This window comes from Adiantum capillus-veneris, chromosome 13 (assembly GCF_014529385.1).
Source record: "Adiantum capillus-veneris isolate H3 chromosome 13, ASM1452938v2, whole genome shotgun sequence".
NCBI lineage: Eukaryota > Viridiplantae > Streptophyta > Polypodiopsida > Polypodiales > Pteridaceae > Adiantum > Adiantum capillus-veneris.
The window spans coordinates 82,545,283-82,564,360 of record NC_140943.1 but is presented as its reverse complement, the minus strand read 5'-3'; the positions used below and the strand labels follow the sequence as shown (position 1 = coordinate 82,564,360).

At 37.0% G+C, this 19,078-nt stretch overlaps 2 pseudogenes; both read right to left on the bottom strand.

Annotated features, from left to right (window-relative positions):
* Nucleotides 1-1,171: 1,171 nt before the first annotated feature.
* On the bottom strand, nt 1,172-1,780 carry LOC147444348 (uncharacterized; annotated as a pseudogene).
* Nucleotides 1,781-3,221: 1,441 nt separating this feature from the next.
* On the bottom strand, nt 3,222-3,869 carry LOC147444347 (uncharacterized; annotated as a pseudogene).
* Between the last annotated feature and the right edge of the window lie 15,209 nt (nt 3,870-19,078).

Here is a 19,078-nt window from a genome sequence, read left to right as displayed (position 1 = left end):
ACATGCTCTCTAGATTGACCACATGTCCATTCTAGCTTAGTTCTTGCTAGATTGTCCATCTCTTTTGACTAAAAAAAGCATTACACTCTAGAATGGCCATTTGACCATTCTTAGTAAAGAAACATGTTTTTTTTTGTAGATTGGCCATCTATCCGTTCTTGATAAGGCTAGTACTGTGGAAATCAAGACATCAAAACACCTGTGGTTTTCTTGAGATTGGCCATCTTTCTAGTTTTTATAACATGTTGTTGTCTACATTAGTAAAGTGTGGTCACTTGTCCATTCTAGGTCAGATGGTGTCATATGTGAATGTGTCCTTTTCTATGAAAGACATGTGTAATTATGTTCTTTAATAGTCACTTGTGTTGTTTATATTGGCCACCTATCCATTCTAGGTTAGGTGATGGTCATATGTTGTTACATGTGTATTTGTGCCCCTAGATTGACCACATGTCCATTCTAGGTTCATTTTTGATATATTTCCCATCTCTCTTTCCTAAGAAAAGCATGCTTGTATGCTCTTTTATATTCATTTATATTGTGTATCTTATCCATCTGTTCATTCCAACCTAGGTGATGGTGGAATGTACTTTGTTCTGCATATATGCACTTCTGATTGGCCACTTGTCCATTCTAGGTCAAGTGATGGTGATATGTGAATGTGTTCTTTTTTACAAAAGACACACATAACAATGTTCTTTATTAGTCACATGTGTTACCTAGATTGAACACGTGTCAATTCTATGCTAGGTAATGATCATATGTTGTTACATTTGAACATGTGTCGCCTAGATTGGCCACTTGTCAATTCTAGGTCAAGTGAGGGTCATGTGTTGTTACGTGTCTGTATGTGCACCTAAATTGACCACTTGTCCATTGGAGGTTCATTACACGTGACCAATCTAAAGTTGGGCATAGCAAAATGGAACCATCATTCAAATACTTTGACGTATAAAAAATAGAACATCAATTTGTTCAAACAAAGAACTTTTTATTTGTCTTTTTCAGTCAACCTAAATATAGACATAAGATTTTTAAAGGAATGAAAAAAAACTAAATTGAACCAAAAGGATACATTGAAGATATTTGAAGCTTTCAAGTCATCTTTATAATAGATATAACAAGTTCAAACTACAAAAGAAACAATGAAATGGATGTGATGCTTTCCAAGTTAATACATACTTGCTTCAAGATTTTAAAACTCTTTGACGGAAAAGTTGCCTTCACTCATCCTTTCCACCATGTCGCTTTCGTGCTCAACTGGGTGCTCTACTTGATTGACCTGAAGTCCTGCCCATTGCTTGATGTCATCATGCAATGTCACAAATTCTAGAATCCGTGATTCTAGATTCTTCTGATCCTCAAAGTTTTCCACTATGGCTACAACTTCTTTCTTCTCTTCAAGACCAATCTCTGTTATATAGCCGTCACTGAATAATTCCACTAGCTTGGATCCTTTTGTGCAATACTTCTTGGTAAATTTCTTGATAAGAATTTTCTTCTTAAATCTCAAGAAATCCTTGTCCGATAGATGCTGCACAGTTTGAAAATTGATATTAAGTAGCCCTGCATCAAGTATGGTGGTAGATTCTCCTGGAGCAAGAGTTGTTGCGAGTCCACTAGATGCATCACTTTTTCCAAAAAGGACCAAAACAGAGAAGAACTTTATGGACCCAGCATAAAACGCTTCTCTTTCATGATGTAGAACTCCAACACTCTGTTGTCTCATTATGTCCTTCATATTATTCAAAGCGTTCTGTAATTGCACAAAATCTGTCATGTTTAAGAAAGCAAGAACCACATAGTGTGCTTCTTCTCAACCTCCATTGATGGACATCATCCCATTCAAGAGATCTTTGTATCAATCCTCAGACCAATGTCTATTGCTCTTAAAGGCCTCTGATCTATCCAATACACAAAGTCCTATGGGCATTGGGTTGCAAAGGTGACACTCCAAGTATGAAGAACCTTCAATATGAAGGTTTACCACATAAATCCTCCAAGGAACATCTATTGCTTTTACTTGCTCTTTGTGTAGATTGATTGTCCACTCAACATACTTTCTTGCACTCTCTGGAAAGTCAATCTTCTTCATTCCTCGCGTTAATTGTGTCTTGATCCATATATCACAAAGCTCAAGAAACTTCATATACACAACATCATTGATGTTATACATCAAGACAAGATCCTCCCAAGTATTGCACTTTGCATCTTCATTGAGAGAGTTAAACTCCTCAAGCAAGGCATTTTGAATGATACGATCTTGCTTGAGTTGTTTGATTCTTTCAAGCATGTCCATGATGTTTGTGTCCTTTATGCCCTTTGATACACAATTGTGCCATCTCTTATTTCTGCTTGTAGCTTCTTAACCTCTTCTTCATCCAAACCAGCTAGATACCTAAATACTGTGGCACTTGGTTTCTTATTCTCATTTTCCAATTCTATTATAATATCTAGCCATTCATTAAAGACGGCATCAGAATAAGTCACCATGTGAGCTTGCTTTGTAATAAAGGATGGTCCAACACATATTCTAGCCATTCTTAAAAACGCCTACACAAAGAAATTAAAGAAATCAAAAATTTACTATCAAACTTGCATGGTATCCTATGTTTCTAGTGCAAAAGATAAATGATATGGGATTAGAAATTTATCACTTACATCCCATGTGCTTCGAGATGAAGTTCCCTCCACGACACCAAGTGGTGGCCTTGCAGGACATCCGTTAAATTTCCACTGATCACGTAAGTGCTTCAATATGACATTGTATGGTTGCTTCACATGCAAGGCCTTTGCTTGTTCATTTGAAATAACAGATATAGCGATAGCAACATGTGGAGGTGGATCTACAACAATGCGGGCCTTTCGTTGAGCATACACTGCCACGAGCTCTTGTGATCTACCCCCGTTTGTCATTTCTTGAACTCTCAACATTTTTGCTGCATATATAGAGTGTTGTCCGTCAAGAATCCAATACCTATAGTCTTTTAGCTTGCCTTCTTCAATCTCTGATGGCGTCATTGGGATTCCTGTTCTTTGGCCACAATTCTTGACAGGCATCAAATATGCACATGATGAAGGTCTATTTGCACTTGCAGCAAAGAGAAGCATGCAATTATTTAGCTGCTTCTCATCAAGTTGGCGAGAATTATAATGATTAGGAGCAAGAAAAAAATTCGTCACTGGAATTTCATACTCTGTATACTTGAATGGAAAATATGCTAAATATTTCTCCATGCCTCCAGTATCGCTTTTCTTTGCCTTTTGAACCTCTTTTTCTAAACGATCACGCTCCACAAACCTTAAGTGAGGTTGGTTGCTTGTACCCTCTTGTGAAGCATCTAGATTTTACTCATCCACCACTTTGGACCCTGCAACAATATGAGCCTTGGCCCTCTTTGCTTTTGGATGAGAAGATTTTGGCCTTGGGCTCTTGGTGGAGGGCTTCTTATTCTTCACACTTTGGACAATGGAGTCATGAAGAGTGTCTACAGTCACCTGTGTAGGATCCATGTCTGCATTCAAACCTCTAGAGAACATAGTCACCTCTTTATCTTTTACCATGCATTGAGCGAAACATGCCTTTGGAGATAGACAATACTCTATATTCCCTGGAACTTGAATGTTAATGCACTCAATGCTAGGATGCCCTTCAACGGCTGATATAGCTACTGCAACTACGTGGCCTAGATCCTCAAATACATTGTTATCTTGTTCTGATGCAAGAAACAAATGTACTTTATGATATTGAGCACCCAGTGTAGTCCATAAATATCGAGGTACCATGGACGAGGCTCATTGGTAGTAAGGTCAATGCTGACTGGAATGGTAGTTACTTTTCTCTTCTTTGAGGTCCTCACTTGAGACATTTTTACCATGAAAAACATGTCATAATTACGTACTTAATCTAATTTTGAGGAAAGAACCTACAAGCACACTTTTCTAGGAAAAGAAAGATAGAAAATATAGAAGAAATGAGTCTAGATTGGACAAGTGGTCAATCTAGGTGCATATATACTTATATAAGAACATACACATGTGTATGAAATAACATACAAGCATGCTTTGCTTGGGAAGTATAGATAGAAGATATAGAAAAAATGAGTCTGGGCTGGACAAGTGGTCAATCTTTGTAGAGAAATACAGATACAACAACATATGACCATTACTTGACCTAGAATGGACAGGTGGTCAATGTAGACAACACATCTGACTATAAAGATAAAAAATGAACTTAGATTGGACATATGGTCAATCTATGTGTATATCTACACATGTAACATCATACGACCATCACTTGATCTAGAATGGACAGGTGGTCAATCTAAACAACACATGTGCCTATTAAACAACATGGTTATGCAAGTCTTTCCTAGAGAAGGGCACATTCACATATGACCATCACTTGAGCTAGAATAGAGAAATGACCAATCTAAAGTGCATATATGCTTAACAAAGTACATTCCACCATAACTTAGCATGGAATGGACGGATGACTAAGATATTCAATACACATGAATATAAAGAACATACAAGCACACTTTTCTAGGAAAAGAAAGATATAAAATATAGAAAGAATGAGTCTAGATTGGACAAGTGGTCAATCTAGGTGCAAATATACCTATGTAAGAACATACACATGTGTATGAAATAACATACAAGCATGGTTTCCTTGGGAAAGAAAGATAGAAGATATAGAAAAAATGAGTGTGGATTGGACAGGTGGTCAATCTTTATAGAGAAATACAGATACAACAAAATATGACCATCACTTGACCTAGAATGGACACGAGGTCAATGTAGACACACATCTGACTATAAAGATTAAAAAATGAACCTAGATTGGACATGTGGTCAATGTATGTGTATATCTACACATTGATAGTCGTTTTTCGGCTCTCCGTAATTGCCATAGTGAGTTAACCCACCCTACCAAAATCATCCAAACACTGTGGCTATCCCTACCATTTCACTCAACATAGGCGTGTGAGTTAGGGGACTTTTCCCATATTTTCTTTAAAAACCCTCAATTAGCTAGTCACTAGGCTAGTTGAGCCAAAAAAAATTAAAAATAAAAAATTTTAAAAAATGTATATTATGGCCTCTTTGTGTGTAAATATTTCATTGTATATAGGGCCTACATATAAGGATTTTTCATAATTATTTTAGTATTTATTTAAATATTTATACTTAGGTGTGTGTTATTTATGCTATGTACATTGACTCACCATTACCACCATTTTTCTTACCATTTTGCATACTCTTTATTCCATAAAGAAATAATTTCATGCAAGCTTCTCTTATTTTTGGTGTAACTCCATCCCAACAAAAATCCAAAAAAACTAGTTTTATTTATGTGTATATTTTTTCACTATTGTGATTATTTTCCTTCCTACATCTATTCTCTATTATTCTCATAAATTTGAACACCAAAAATATTCATCTTTTTATGGTAGACTTATAATGAGAGAGATTTATTTTGACCCCTTTATATTTTTTCCACCTATATTATTTATATGTGACATGTACATATATTTTAAGACCCCTCAATATTTGATTTCCTTAGTTGTACTATTCATTTATATCATGATCTCAACAATATCTTCAATTATAGACCTACCAAATAAGATCAAGGGTATGTGGCATGCATGCATGCACTATGGAGGGCTCACTCTTGGAGGCATTCAAAAGAATCATCCAAAGAAGGGCCCCACAAGGACTTTGTGCAATGGAAAAAAACAGTCGATTTTGCTGAATTTTTAAAGGTCACTTACTCTCCGAATTTGAAAAGGTGATACAAACAAAAGTTGTAGCTCGTGGACTGAAATTTTACCTCAATTTTTTTCATATTTTTTTAAGCTAAGAGCTGTGAGCTATGATTTTATTGGTGGATCCCAGTTTGCCCATGCTATGCAGCCACACTTCCTCTTCCACTTTATCATTTTTCTCTTTCACACACACTTCTCCCCTCATCATCCCCACCTCTCTCACCACTCCTCTCTGCACCCTACTCACCTTCTTCTCAACCTTGAAGAATAAGAGAAACCATGGGGAACTCATGTCTCCTACACACACTTCTATTCCAAAATTGACCACCTAGTCTCATTTTTCCTCCTCCATATTACCCATATCTATCAAAAAAACCACAAAATTCAGCCTCTTCTCTTGAGAGACAGCATCATAGTGATTGATTACTCATATTTAATTACCTTGGCTCCCAAGGAAGGTCAAGAGTGGAGAAAAAACGTACCGTCAAAGCTAGTGGACCGTCAACAAGCGTCAAAATTGACCCTACTCAAGACACTTGGAGCATCAACATTGTAAGAAATCCATGTTTTCTTATCTATTAAGAGTTTTTTCTTCCTTATTTGTATCATATATGGATACTCCCATTTTAAATATCCAATTCCATTTGTAAATCAATAAAAATACTAACTCTACTAATTTACTAACACTAACCTAGTATGAAAAGTCCTATCACCTCCACTTCTCTCTTCTCTCTCTTCTTCATCTATCCCCACCAACTTCTTGATAATTCGAAGCAAAAGAAATTAGATAAGTGTTGAAAATCTAACCCAACCATGGTTAGAGGAGTAACCATAGCCCTCAAAATTGCTATAAAAGGAGGGTGTAGCTAGCACAAAAGGGGGGAGCCATAAGCAAGAGCACTATGCTATAGCTTGAGAAGCCAAGCTCAACCTCTCTAGAAGGAGCTCTTGAATGGAAGCTCATTGTCTTACACATGTGCATGTGTTGTAATAGGGGTGATTAGCAAGGAAACTCTATGCCATTGTAAGAGAGAGAGTGATCATTCAATTGAGAGTAGGAAATCTATCATTTCTCCTACTAGTGTAAGCCCAACATTTGTTGAATCAAGGAGGGTGGATTTGGACTAAGCTTGGATACTTTGTCTCTCTTCCAACGTGAATTAATGGACAACAATTATGTGTAAGTGTCTTGGTGTTTTTTTTTAAGTTCTTGATAGCTTGTCTCTAGGTGTTGTCATCAATCTAGCCATAAACCCCACATACTGTAAGAGGGCGACAGGGTGGAGAGGACTCCCCTGGCCTTAAGACAGTGACTGGGGTGGCTTTTCTTGTGATGTGTTGTGGTGTAATTTCCTCAAGCTATGTTGAACAAGTACTAATCTCACTTTGATTGGTCATGACAGATTTGTAAGAAGGTATTAATGCAACAAGCACCCCCTCCCCCTTCTCTCTCTTTCTTACATATATAATTGTGTTTGCTTGATCATTGCCGATACATTTCAAAGAAGCCCGAGCATATCTCTCTCTCTCTCTCTCTCTCTCTCTCTCTCTCTCTCTCTCTCTCTCTCTCTCTCTCTCTCTCTCTCTCTCTCTCTCTCTCTCTCTCTCTCTCTCTCTCTACGCATCCTAGTTCGCATCCAAAACTAGGTGGTGCCCCAAATTTTTGTAGGGCTAGGTTGCGGGTTTGCGTGTGTGTTTGTTGTTTTTTCCAACCCCAAACCAATTGAGCAGCACGGGAGCCTAGAAGAGTGCTTAGAGGCCACTCTTCTTGTTGCCCGCCCCGGACCGCCTCAACATGTAACATCATACAATCACCACTCGACCTAGAATGGAGAGGTGCTTCAATCTAGACAACACATGTGCCTATTAAAGAACATCGTTATGCATGTCTTTCCTAGAAAAGAGCACATTCACATATGACCATCACTTGAGCTAGAATGGACAGATGGCCAATCTAAAGTGCACATATGCTTAACAAAGTACATTCCACCATAACCTAAAGTGTAGTGGACAGATGACTAAGATATTCAATACACATGAATATGGCAGAACATACAAGCATACTTTCCTAGGAAAAGAAAGATAGAAAATATAGAAAAAATGAGCCTCGATTGGGCAAGTGGTCAATCTAGGTGCAAATATACCTATGTAAGAACATAGACTTGTGTATGAAATAACATACAAGCATGCTTTCCTTGGGAAATAAAGATAGAAGATATAGAAAAAATGAGTCTCAATTGGACAGGTGGTCAATCTAGGTGCAAATATACCTATGTGAAAACATACACATGTGTATGAAATAACATACAAGCATTCTTTCATTGGGAAAGAAAGATAGAAGATGTAGAAAAAATGAGTCTTGATTGGACAGGTGGTCAATCTATGTGGAGATATGCACATACAACAACATATGACCATCACTTGACCTAGAATGGACAGGTGGTCAATGTAGACAATACATCTAACTATAAACATAAAAAATGAACCTAGATTGGAGATGTGGTCAATCTATGTGTATATCTACACATGTAACATTATATGACCATCACTTGACCAAGAATGGACAGGTGGTCAATCTAAAATAATACATGTGCCTATTAAAAAACATGGTTATACAAGTCTTTCCTAGAGAAGAGCACAATCACATATGACCATCACTTGAGTTAGAATGGACAAATGGCCAATCTAAAGCACACATTTGCTTAATAGAGTACATTCCACCATAACCTAGCATGGAATGGACAGATGACTAAGATATTCAATACACATGAATATGAAAGAACATACAAGCACACTTTTCTAGGAAAAGAAGATAGAAAATATAGAAAAAATGAGTCTAGATTGGACAAGTGGTCAATCTAAGTGTATATATACTTATATAAGAACATACACATGTGTATGAAATAACATACAAGCATGCTTTCCTTGGGAAATATAGATAGAAGATATAGAAAAAATGAGTATGGACTGGACAAGTGGTCAATCTTTGTAGAGAAATACAGATACAACAACATACGATCATCAGTTGACCTAGAATGGACAGGTGGTCAATGTAGACAACACATCTGACTATAAAGATAAAATATGAACTTAGATTGGACATTATGACCATCACATGAGCTAGAATGGACAGATGGCCAATCTAAAGTACACATATGATTAACAAAGTACGTTCCACCATAACCTAGCCTGGAATGGACAAATGACTAAGATATTCAATACACATGAATATGAAAGAACATACAAGCACACTTTTCTAGGAAAAGAAAGATAATATAGAAAAAATGAGTCTAGATTGCACAAGCGGTCGATCTAGGTGCATATATACTTATGTAAGAACATACACATGTGTATGAAATATCATACAAGCATGCTTTTCTTGGGAAAGATAGATAGAAGATATAGGAAAAAAGAGTCTGGATTAAACAGGTGGTCAATCTTTGTAGAGAAATACAGATACAACAACATACAACCATCATTTGACCTAGAATGGACAAGTGGTCAATGTAGACAACATATCTGACTATAAAGATAAAAAATGAACGTAGAATGGACATGTGGCCAATCTATGTGTATATCTACACATGTAACATCATACGACCATCACTTGACTTAGAATGGACAGGTGGTCAATCTAAACACATATGTGCCTATTAAAGAACATGGTTATACATGTATTTCCTAGAAAAGAGCACATTCACATATGACCATCACATGAGCTAGAATGGACAGATGGCCAATCTAAATGGACATATGCCTAACAAAGTACATTCCACCATAACCTAGCCTGGAATGGACATATGACTAAGATATTCAATACACATGAATATGAAAGAACATATAAGCACACTTTTCTAGGAAAAGAAAAATAGAAAATATAGAAAAAATGAGTCTAGATTGGACAAGTTGTCAATCTAGGTGCATATATACTTATGTAAGAACATACACATGTGTATGAAATATCATACAAGCATGCTTTCCTTGGGAAAGATAGATAGAAGATATAGGAAAAATGAGTCTGGATTAAATAGGTGGTCAATCTTTGTAGAGAAATACAGATACAACAACATACGACCATCATTTGACCTAGAATGGATAGGTGGTCAATGTAAACAACACATCTAACTATAAAGATAAAGACTAAACCTAGATTGGACATGTGGTCAATCTATGTGTATATCTACACATGTAACATCAGACGACCATCACTTGAACTAGAATGGACAGGTGATCAATCTAAACAACACGTGCCTACACATGTGCCCAGTAAAGAACATGGTTATGCATGTCTAATCTAGAAAAGAGCACATTAACATATGACCATCACTTGAGCTAGAATGGACAGATGGCCAATCTAAAGTGACATATGCTTAACAAAGTACATTCCACCATAACCTAGCGTAGAATGGACATATGACTAAGATTTTCAATACACATGAATATGAAAGAACATACAAGCACACTTTTCTAGGAAAATAAAGATAGAAAATTTAGCAAAAATGAGTTTAGATTGGACAAGTGGTCAATCTAGGTGCATATATACTTATGTAAGAACATACACATGTGTATGAAATATCATACAAGCATGCTTTCCTTGGGAAAGATAGATAGAAGACATAGGAAAAATGAGGTGTGGATTGGACAGGTAGTCAATCTTTATAGAGAAATACAGATATAACAACATACGACCATCATTTGACCTTGAATGGACAGGTGGTCAATGTAGACAACACATTTGACTATAAAGATACAAAATGAACCTAGATTGGACATGTGGTTCAATCCATGTGTATATCTACACATGTAACATCATACGACCATCACTTGACCTAGAATGGACAGGTGGTCAATCTAGACAACACATGTGTCTAGTAAAGAACATGGTTATGCATGTCTAATTTAGAAAAGAGCACATTCACATATGACCATCACTTGAGCTAGAATGGACAGATGACCAATCTAAAGTGACATATGCTTAACAAAGTACATTCCACCATAACCTAGCGTAGAATGGACATATGAATAATATATTCAATACACATGAATATGAAAGAACATACAAGCACACTTTTCTAGGAAAATAAAGATAGAAAATATAGAAAAAATGAGCCTAGATTGGACAAGTGGTCAATCTAGGTGCATGTAAGAACATACACATGTGTATAAAATAGCATACAAGCATGCTTTCCTTGGGAAAGAAAGATAGAAGATACAAAAGAAATGAGTCTGGATTGGACAGGTGAACAATCTCCGTAGAGAAATTCACATACAACAACATATGACCATGACTTAACCTAGAATGGACAGGTGGGTAATCTAGACAACACATTTGACTATAAAGATAAAATATGAACTTGTATTGAACATGTGGTTCATCTATGTGTAGATACACACATGTAATAGTATACAACCATCACTTAACCTAGAATGGACAGGTGGTCAATCTAGACAACACATGTGCTTGTTAAAGAACATGGTTATGCATTTGTTTACTAGAAAAGAGCACATTCACATATGACCATCACTTGAGCTAGAATGGACAGGCGGCCAATCTAATGCACACATGCTTAACAAAGTACATTCCACCATAACCTACCGTGGAATGGTTATGCATGTGTTTACTAGAAAAGAGCACATTCACATATGACCATCACTTGAGCTAGAATGGACAGGTGGCCAATCTAATGCACACATGTTTAACAAAGTACATTTCACCATAACCTACCATGGAATGGACAGATGACTAAGATATTTAATACACATGAATATGAAAGAACATACAAGCACAATGAGTCTTGATTGGACAAGTGGTCAATCTCTGTAGAGAAATACACATACAACAACATACGACCAACACTTGACCTAGAATGGACAGGTGGTCAATGTAGACAACACATTCACATATAAAAATAAAAAATGAACCTAGATTGGACATGTTGTCAATCTATGTGTATATATTCACATGTAACATCATAAGACCATCACTTGACTTAGAATGGACAGGTGGTCAATCTAGAAAACACATGTGCCTATTGAAGAACATGGTTATGCATGTCTTTCCTAGAAAAGAGCACATTCACATGTGACCATCACTTGACATAGAATGGCCAATTATAAAATACCTTAACTACACATATTGAAATCACCTATTTATAAGGAACAAATGCCAATGCAGGTATGCCAAGAAGACCCTATTACAATCCATCTATCCTAGAATGGACGAGTGGTCAATCTAGTGTGCACATGTTATTAGACATAAGCATTATAGATTGTCCACTTCCCCATGTCTAGCCTATTGGAAGGCCATTATTGCAAGGGACAATGCACCCGAAGAGATAGCATTTCAACTACACGTATTTAAATTCAAATTTTCCTTCAAAGTTCAAATTTCCCTCCAAATTTCAAAATTTCCTCCAAAAGTCAAATATTGGTCATTTTGAATTTAAACCAAGAAACCCCTATCTCATTCTCTCTTCCCCCCAAAGGAGCCTATGTTGTCACTCTCGCTCTATGTCTCCCTCTCCTTCTTCCTCTAGATATCCTAGAATGGACGAGTGGTCAATCTAGTGTGCACATGTTATTGGACATATGTAGTATAGATTGTTCACTTCCCCATGTCTAGCCTATTGGAAGGCCATTATTGCAAGGGACAATGCACCCGAAGAGATAGCATTTCAACTACACGTTTTTAAATTTGAAGTTCCCTCCAAAGTTCAAATTTCCCTCCAAAATTCAAATTTTCCTCCAAAAGTCAAATATTGGCCAATTTGAATTTAAAACCAAGAAACCCCTATCTCCTTCTCTCTTCCCCCCAAAGGAGCCCATATTGTCACTCTCCCTCTGTGTCTCCCTCTCCTTCTTCCTCTAGATATCCTGGAATGGACGAGTGGTCAATCTAATGTGCACATGTTATTGGACATATGCAGTGTAGATTGTCTACTTCTCTATGTCTAGCCTATTGGAAGGCCATTATTGCAAGAAACAATGCACCCCAAGAGAAGATAGCATTCAAACTACACGTATTTAAATTCAAATTTCCCTCCAAAATTTAAATATTGGCCAATTTGAATTTAAACGAAGAAGCCTCTATCTCATTCTCTCTTCCCCCCAAAGAAGGCCATATTGTCACTCTCCCTCTGTGTCTCCCACTAGATATCCTAGAATGGACGAGTGGTCAATCTAGTGTGCACATGTTTTTGGACATGTAAAGTGTAGATTGTTCACTTCTCTATGTCTAGCCTATTGGAAGACCATTACAATTACACCTATTTAGATTCAAATTTCTCCCCAAAATTCAAATCTTGAATTTGAATTTAAACCAAGAAACCCCTATCTCCTTCTCTCTTCCCCCCCAATGAAGCCCATATTGTCACTCTCCCTTTCTCTCTCCCCCTCTCTTTCTCCCTCTGTCACTCACTTGTTTTCATTCTTTCTCCCCTTTATCTTTCTACTTTCCTCTCTCTTTTATCATGTGCGTAACAAAGGTGTGGTTGGTGGTGGCAAACAATCAAAAGCATCAGTAAAACAGAGCACGTGCAAGCATATACAGGTGCATATCTAACTCTTTTTATTACATACATGTTTTGTAAATACTCGATGTATGATTATGTTTTTTAATTAGATTACTGATTTGAATAATTATGTATTAATAAGTAGCTAGAAGCAAGAATTAGAGATGAAAGGTAGTATTTTTTGCCTTTTTTACATTGAAATACAGCCTCATATTCATACTCTAAAGTAGATTTTATAGCTTGAAAATTTGAAAAGCGAGAGAAGAGACTAGAGACTTACCCGTTTTTGTCTGTGTGTGTTGTTGTCGTTGTCGTTGTTGTTGTTGTTGTTGTTGTTGTTGTTGTTGTTGTTGTTGTTGTTGTTGTTGTTGTTGTTGTTGTTGTTGTTGTTGTTGTTGTTGTTGTTGACGTTGTTGCTGTTTTCGACTGCTGTTGCTGTTGCTTTAGTTGTTGCCATTGCTGTTGTTGTCCTTGTTTTCTCGTTTTTGCCGTTGGTGTCGCTGTTGTTAACCCTAAACCATTGTTGTTGCTGCTCTCTTTGCTGATGTTGTTGTTCTTCTTGCTAGTGATGTTGCTGCTACTTTGTTTGCTAATGTTGTTGTTCTTCCTGCTAGTGATTTTGTTGCTGTTGTCTTTGCCGATGTTGTGGTTCTTCCTGCTAGTGATGTTGCTGCTATTGTATCTGTTGTTGTTTTTCTGGCGTTTCTTGATTTGTCACCGCGGCCATATTTGCTCACAGATCTATCGTATGTAGCACGAAGCCACCTTGATCCACGCACAATAGCTCTCCTACAGTTCTTGTGGTCTCTCAGATGACGCGGATCTCTCACAATCGTCTCTGTGTTTCTATGGTTCTCTTTCTGTCTGAGTTATCTCTTCACATTTTTACTCGCCTTTTTTTTCAAGAGTCTAAAACCTAAACATAGTATTAAACATTGGCCAATTTACACTTGGCCAAAACTAAAGAAACTATGGTTGAAAAATTGCGAAACATTTGTAAATCGATACTAGGAACTCCCTTTTATATAAAAAAATCTTAGGGCGTTGCCCCTAGCCCCGCGGGAGCGCTACCCCTCGACCAGAGCGCTATCCCAAAACCCCTCTCCATAGGATGTTGTCCCATGCATCTCCAAAGATTGCATAAAACCTACCACAAGTGTAACCCTGAACCGACAACACCGCTCCTCTAAGAATGGAATGCAAGTTGTTCTAGAATGGCCAATTTACACTTGGCCAAAACTAAAGAAACTATGGTTGAAAAATTGCGAAACATTTGTAAATCTATACTAGGAACTCCCTTTTTTTAAAAAAAATCTTAGGGCACTGCCCCTAGCCCCGCGGGGGCGCTATCCCAAAACCCCTCTCCATAGGATGTTGTCCAATGCATTTCCAAAGATTGCATAAAACCTACCACAAGTGTAACCCTGAACCGACAACACCGCTCCTCTAAGAATGGAATGCAAGTTGTTCTAGAATGTGATAAACCAACCATCCAAGCAAAAATACAAACAATTTAGAGTTTGTGAAAAAATTGTTAAATGTTTTTGGGTATCAACAGAGAATTTAGATGATGTATGCCACAAACTTAGGAATTTCAAAAAAAAATCTTCACTGCTATGAGATGCGAGTGCATATATTAGGGACATGGACCTAGGGTTGTAAAACCCTTCCTAGCATACTGACATGAAACGAGGGAGAAAGAACCCTTTCTAACATACAAGCAAAACAAACATAATCCTCCAACAAGTCTTTTGAGGTATAGAATTTTGAGAATGGGTTTTAAGTTTTGGACTTCAAGATAAGCAACTATGGTTTGGGGTTATTGAATTGGTTCTAAGTTTGAATTGGAGCTAGGTTTAGGATTCTCCTATCTTGGATTACTATCTATAGTCTAATTACTATCTAGGGTGTACTGTCTAGATCTACAAATTGGGATCTAGGGTTTAGGTTTTAATTTTCATGGCTGAGGATTTTGAGGGAATGTATTACAATGGAGTTATTAATTATAACTAGAATTATAGAATGGCTATGGGCACGATGGAAAAAGTTTTAGCAAAAAGTCCCGTTATTATAGCAGTAGATTGATCAAGTGGACAATCTAGACAGCACCTCTATTCAAGAGAGAATATGGTGACACCCACCTTGCCTACAATGGACACATGTGGTCAATCTACAATTTTCAAAGGTCCAACATGCACTTATTTATACCACTAGAATGATTAGGTGACCAATCTAGACTTATTCTCTCACAAGAGAGAATGTAGTGGCATCCACCTATCCTAAAAAAGATATGTGGCCAATCTATAGAGGTAAATTATACCCTAGAAACAATGTAGTTATTCATACCATTACAATGACCTGGTGCCAACTCTACATTGCCTACTTGCATAAGAGAGATTGTAGAGACACCCACTATCCTGGAATGGACTTGTGGTCAATCTATAAAGGGTAGATATCCAACAACACTAGAGTTAATCATACTATTAGAAAAACTAGGTGGTCAGTCTAGAATGCCTATTTTCATAAGTGATATAGTAGTGACGTCCACCTATCTTAGAATGGACATGTGGCCAATCTACAAAGGGAAACTATTCAATATCAATGGAGTTATTTATACTATTAGAACAACTAGGTGGTCACTCTCAAGTGCGCATTTGTGCAAGAGATACAATAGTGATACCCATCTATCTTAGAATGGATAGGTAGATGATCTACAAGAGCAGATATCCAAACACAATGGATTTATTGAAGAAATTAGAATGATGAGATGGCTACTCTAGAGTGCACATCTATACAAATGATAAAGTATTGATGCGCACATATCATAGCATGGATAGGTGATTGATCTAAGGGCAAGTATCCAAAATCAATGGAGTTATTCATACCATTAGAATGACCAGGTGGCCAATTTAGAGTGCATATCTATAAAAGAGATAAAGTAGTGGCAACCACCTCTTAGAATGGACAAGTGGCCAATCTAGAGAGGACAAGTGTCCAACAATGCAATTATTAATGCCTACATCTGGTTAAAAGGTGACATGGCCAATCTATATTGTACATGTGACAACAACTTGGTGTCCAATATGTATAAAGTGCAAGTGTCCAAATGGAGACGCTTGCACATATATACCCCTATAACAAGTAAGTGCACATGGTACGCATTGACAAGTATTGGACAAGTTGCCAATCTTGAGTAAATGTGTCCAAGTAAGAAGTTACGTATCAATGATGTGTATTCAAACAGAACAGTGAAATGAATAAGTGGTCAATCTAGAGGGACAAAGTTCTAAAGGATAAAAGCTACACGTGCACAAAACAAAGAATTGTTTGATTTAGTGCTAAACATAGAATGGACAGGTGGCCAATCTAGAGTTCACATATGCAAAAGGAAGAGAACATCCTACCACCACCCAAATTAGAATGGACAAGTGGCTAATCTAGATAGTTCAGGTGAATATCAAAGAACACAATTACATGTGTCTTTCCTAAAAAAGAGACATCAATAATCTAGAGAAAACCAACTAGCTTAGGGACGAGCACACAAAAGGACAACCATAATAACCTCGCCTAGAATTCACAAACAATAGAACAATGGAAAATTTTTAAAGTGTACATGCCACAAGATAGAATGTCTTGACATTCACCTAAATAGCAATGCATGGACAGATGGCGAGTCTATAATACACTTTTTACTCAACAAGGAACCTAGACAAATGTATCAATCCAAAATAAACCTAGGTGCACAATCTAGAGAGAATCAAAGAAGAGACAAGTACCCAGACTGGAGAACAAATTGAAGGAACCTATCCTAGATTTGACAAATGACTAATCCATAGAGCACATATGCACATGACAATAACACATTCAATCACCTATCTTGGAATGGACAGGTGGCCAATCTAGGTAGCACATGATTATTAAAAACATAATCTAGAGAAAACTAATCTACAATGGACATGTGATACCTAACCTACATGACACATATGCACAAGGAAGAACATTATACCATCAAATGACCCAGAATGGACATGTGGTCAATCTAGACAAGACATGTGACTATCAAAGAACATGATCAATATGTCTTTTTTAAGAGAGTGAGAGAGGGAGACAATCTAAAGCAAACAAAGAATGGAAAACTGGCCAATTTAAAGTGTATATATGTACAAAAAAAATGATTTTATTGTTTCCAAGTTATAGCATGGATCTCTCAATGCTATATAGGTTCACACAAGAAACAACATCTTGATATCCGTCTAAAAATGAGCATGCTACCTTCAAATCTAGAGATATGTGCACATGTTCTAAAGTCCTTCAGACTAATATGAACTAGAAGATTCCAATATAGTGTTCACAATAATATTAGCAAGTGTATTCATAGGAATGGAGGGTCATTGATCTCCATATATAGAAACTTGATTTTTTTTTATTTTGACATGTTAAATCTTTTGCTTTTAGGATGGATTTTCAGTCTGGAAAAAAGGTGCATCTACTTCTACAAAATGAAATTGTCGCAGTTGGATCTATTTGTAGGATAGATCCCAATGCAACATGTGGTGGTACAAAGATAGGTGTAGGAAATGTGTCAGTGTTAGTGGAGGAATGCTTAAAGGATGTTTTGTTGCCTTTTCGTACAATGGATACAACCTCATTGCAGAACTCATGTTGGAGTAGTGTTCGATGGCCAAAGGGTTTACTTAGACCTTTGTCAAGACAACAAAACTTAATATCATCTGATATATGCAATGGTCATGAAGATGAGGAAGAAAATCAGGCAGATCCTATGATTGTGGATGCACTACCAATAACTTCTCCTGAATTTGAAAGGTCTATACGAGAATCTTGGAAGAACCAAAGAGTTCTTTTAAAGGATGAGACCATGATGCAGACTATCAATGAAGGATTGATCTTATATGTGTTTCCAGATGAGTGCGTTAACTTTCATGAGCTTGGAGATGAGAATGTGGGTGTGGTAGTTGAAAGGGAAAATGCAAATGATGGAGTACTGTTGCATGCAAATAGTGTCACTTTGATTACATGGCCAATAAAACAGATAACAATGCTAGATGGGATTCCATTGCAACAGTACACTCCCCTTGATGATTTGAATGCTCAAAGTGCACATGTATGTGGTGAGGCTAATGATAAACCTACAACTCATGATGCTAGTGCTACTCTTTGTTCCACAAAGAGATGATACACTTTTATTAATAGGATACAGAAACAAAGATCAAAGCCTATTGCAAGTATCTACTTATCACTTGAGAATCAAAAGTGTTTCATGCATTGATTGTTGTCCAAAGTTGTCAGCTTGTCGATCGTGAAGTATTGATGCATATCCGACAACAATTTTGGGGTCAATCTCAAAATTCACGCACAAACTATATCTATGATGTTCTCTCAATATGTTATGATCATCAAAATTCAAACAAAAAAATGCGATACCAGTTTCGGTTGAATGGGGGTTCCATCTATTACAGAGCATGGTATGAAATGCATGGAATACCAAAGACATCATTTTATCCCTATAAGGAAAAATTTGAACTGGGAACACGTCAATATGTGCATGGAAACACAGGTGTATTGAGGAGGGGACTTGATTATACTAGCAAGGCCAGATCAATACTTGATGAGTTTGTGGAAAAGAACTCTGAACGGATGCCGCACAAAAGTAGGACCTTATTGGATGGATCAAGGGAAACTCAGTTGGTGATACCATCCACTTATAAGCAGGTTGACATTTTAAATGAAGTTAACACTACACTACTCTTGAACAACTTGGATGTGACCAAAGGCTATCTA